Source organism: Apis dorsata, unplaced genomic scaffold (genome assembly GCF_000469605.1).
Source record: "Apis dorsata unplaced genomic scaffold, Apis dorsata 1.3 scaffold_797, whole genome shotgun sequence".
Lineage (NCBI taxonomy): Eukaryota > Metazoa > Arthropoda > Insecta > Hymenoptera > Apidae > Apis > Apis dorsata.
In genome coordinates this window covers 205,151-208,932 of record NW_006263938.1, presented here as the reverse complement: position 1 = coordinate 208,932, position 3,782 = coordinate 205,151, and the positions used below count along the sequence as shown (strand labels likewise).

General features: G+C 24.9%; 1 protein-coding gene and 1 long non-coding RNA gene across 2 annotated transcripts in view; one reads left to right on the top strand and one right to left on the bottom strand.

Annotated features, from left to right (window-relative positions):
• The window catches only part of LOC102674545, a 15,960-nt gene extending 13,422 nt beyond the window's left edge, over positions 1-2,538 (top strand). Inside the window, exon 9 of the long non-coding RNA XR_004151506.1 lies at positions 2,260-2,538. This is a non-coding gene — a long non-coding RNA (uncharacterized LOC102674545). The remainder of the gene's footprint in view (positions 1-2,259) is intronic.
• Positions 1-3,782, bottom strand: part of LOC102675145 (calcitonin gene-related peptide type 1 receptor-like) — a 103,295-nt gene that overhangs the window by 13,495 nt on the left and 86,018 nt on the right. The window lies entirely within an intron of this gene.

Genomic DNA, 3,782 nt, shown 5'->3' with positions numbered 1-3,782 from the left:
TATATATATATATATATATATATATATCTCAATTTTCGAAAATTAAGGAAAAATTATTGATGCCACCTCTTCTCTCGTTACAAAATCATAAGTTTTGGAAATTTATGATTAAATTTAAATTTATGATATCGGGAGCATATTAATCTGAAAGGAAATGGCACGCGAAATTTTTTCCTGGAATTTGACGACTTAAAATTTCCAAGCGTCCAAGGATTCGCATATTTTGCGATTTTCTATGAGGAGAAAATAATCCGAGAGAAGATGGGGCACTAAATTTTTTCTAAAATTCTAAGATTTAAAAACACTTGGACATCCAATTTACATAATTTTTGGCCAAACTTTTGTCATGAAGAGAATATAATTTTAGAAGAGATGATACTTGAAATATTTTCTAAGATTTTAAATCTTTACCTCCATCTTTACCGGTTGTTATCATTTCGTAATCATTTCTGCATCGTTTTGCATACAAATGAACGGACATAAATCTTCGCGAAAATAGTTTCCATTATGGTAATCATTTCACTCGTGATTCAACCAAGTCCTGTGGGCTTCGTGTTCCACAAGGGATTCTTCGTTTCTCCCAAAAGAATACGGGCTAGTTTTATCGCCTTTGCTTGCTTAAAGAGCAGAAAACCACAAGGAACGAAGTTTTATCGCGAGTGAAGTATTGTTATCGCGCCAGATTATGTATGGACACCCTTGGAGATTGCTTGAAGCCTGTTATTTAAAAGACAATACCGGAGAGAAAGTGTAATTTATATCGGGAAGTGATTTATAAATAGTTGGTAGTACTCTTTTAAGTTTGAGAATTGATTAAACTGAATCTTGATGCATATCATGACAAAGTTTCCCATTGTTTTCAATTGTGGTTGCAGCACAAATAGTATTGGTATAGTGAAATTATTCTTGAAATGAATAGAAATAGATAATGGATTTTTCTGTAATATAGAAAGAGATGTATCATAATTTATGATACAGAAATATGTTGTATATCGTATGGTATATTGTACACGATGCATGAAAAAAATTGGAAGGAAAAAATTTTAATAAATACAATTTTTAAGTCACGATTATTTTTTATTTTTTATCGGTGAAGCAACGCATGCTTAATTTGTTCATTTTATTATACGCTCCTAAGAGTTGTTTTTTAAATATGCTTCAGATAAAAGTCCATAGGGTTTAAATTAGTATGCTTCTATGATAAAACATAACTCATGAAAATGAATAATTGTGTCGAGGGCGATTGTTCCGATTACACGTTATCGTGGCGCTCTCAATGATTCGATTTCAATTTAATGATGTTGAATCTCGTTGAGATGATTGTGACTCGTATGATGAGATGTCGTTGATGTTGAATCGTGTCTGTTTACGATGCTGATAGTGCCGATTGATCTTGCTTTCTGCAATGGTTGAATATGTTCTGTCCGCGTTGCTCGTCTCATTGCTGTATGATCTTGGTTTTTTTTTTTAAAACCAAACAAGAAATGCATTAATCCTTCTGCGGTGTCGAATGCTCGTAATGAAAGGGATAGGGTAACGCCCAGAATGAAACTGCAAGTCGTCTTCTAAGGGATGCAATCAAGAGAACAAATTGCCTCAGAATCACCCTTTCTGGTTTATAACACGTTTGGGACTATCGAGAGTCGAAGAAATGTTAAGACATCTGATTTATTGTTTTAAAAGTCTTTTAAAACTTTCATCCAAAGATAATTATGATAATAACGTCATAAATCAATTGTTTATTGGAATTTCAAAGAACGAACGATGATGCAATATCGCTAAATATATACTACAATATATACTATTAATGTATTAATGTATTAATAGATAAAAAATCTTTATCTAAGTAATTAAAAACTATTTCAGTTTTTAGAAACTATTTAAATAGATTATTTTTAAATTGCATATAATACTTTTTAAATATTATTTACGTTTGATATTTTTATTTTTTCAAGTAATATGTGTTCCTGTCTTCTACGTTTTTTTTTTTTCTACATTTTGCATATTATAAAGCATATAAAATATGTAAATAAGTAATAAGTAATAAATAATATATATAAGTTTAGTATGCAAATAAATAATACAAATAATACAAATATAAATCTTCACTATCAAGTAATAATAATAATAATAATAATAAATTTTTGATAAAGAAAAAAATAACTTTTTGTTCAAATAAAAGATCTGTACATGATTTTGACAAGATAAAAGGGTAAGAATAGAATTGTAAATATCGTAATGGATCGGTAAATATCATAGGTGGATTTTAACACGAAACGAAACGAGTCCATTAGAACGGAATAAGATAATTGACGTGAAAAGAATATGATGATTTTTTTTTAAAAACACGATGCATTTTATAAACTGACGTTTCGTGCATCATGTGTTGTTTTCAAATTCATTCATGGTCGATCGTGAATCAGAAATGAGTGCTCGAATCCGCTTAAATTCAATATTTTAACACGAAGCGAAGAAAGAAAAAATATCGCTCGATAAACCATGGAATAAACTGTAAGAGCACAAAAAAGTGAAAAAAAGTAAAAAAGAAGATACAAACAATTTTTAAACATTTTTAAATATTTCTTATAAATATTTTATTTCTGTTTAAACGATTAGATATGAATAATTTTTAAAAATTCTTATGATTATTCCTTCTTTTAATTGTACATGTTTGATTATTTATCTATCATTTTGAAATGATAATTTATTCTGTCATAAAATTCACAAATTATCGTTTTGTAATGGTAATGTATTTTACGATCATCAGAAGTAATATTGTATTCAAATGAATATGTGTGTAATGATATTTGTAATATATTCACATATATCATGCTATTTTCTATACTTTGTATTTTTATGTTATTTTGAAATTCTCATTAATTCTCATAAATTCTCATAGTAAAAAATAATAATGAGATAAACTATTAAAATCATATAGACATTAATATCAGAGATAAATTTTCATCATCAAGTGCATCATCGTATCAATTATGTAATTATAATACTTATACTTAAATATATTTATAATAATTATTTATAATTATGCAGAAATCATATACTCATTTATGTTTAGTTTTATAATTACAAGATTTATATAATATAAAACTTAAAGAAAGTGTAATTATAATAAAAATATTTAAAACATATAACATATAACAAAATATATTAATATAATAGTTTATACTTTATAAAATTTATAATTATCATTTCTTAAAATTTTTCTGTTTAAAAAATTCTCTTTTAAAAATTCTCTTTGAAAATTTCACACATTTCAAATATTTATCAAATTGATTTAGAATATTATTAAATTTAATATTGATTTCCTTGAAAATTTCAAGGATCAAATATTTATTTTAAATATTTATTTATTTATTTTTGTCTGTAAGATTCACTTTATTTTTATATCAAATTAACAAATCTCAATGTTTGTATTTAATAAGTATATTAATTAATTTAATTGACTTTTAAATAATTTAACTTTTAAATAATTTAATAATTTTAAAATAATGTATATTCTTTTGATGGAAATAAATATTTCCTTTCTTCTTTAATTATTCAGATTATTTATATATACACTTATTTTTAATTGAAATTTGTAATAATCTTTAAAATTTTAACAATTTTTCTGAAGGTTTCTTATCAATTTTTATCTTTTGTGATAACAAAATAGATAAATTGTTTATGTCATAAATATAATGTGTTTATAATGTGTCATGATAAATGTGTAAAATACTTAAAATTTAAAAATTATAATTTAAATTTAAAAATTATTAATTAATTTT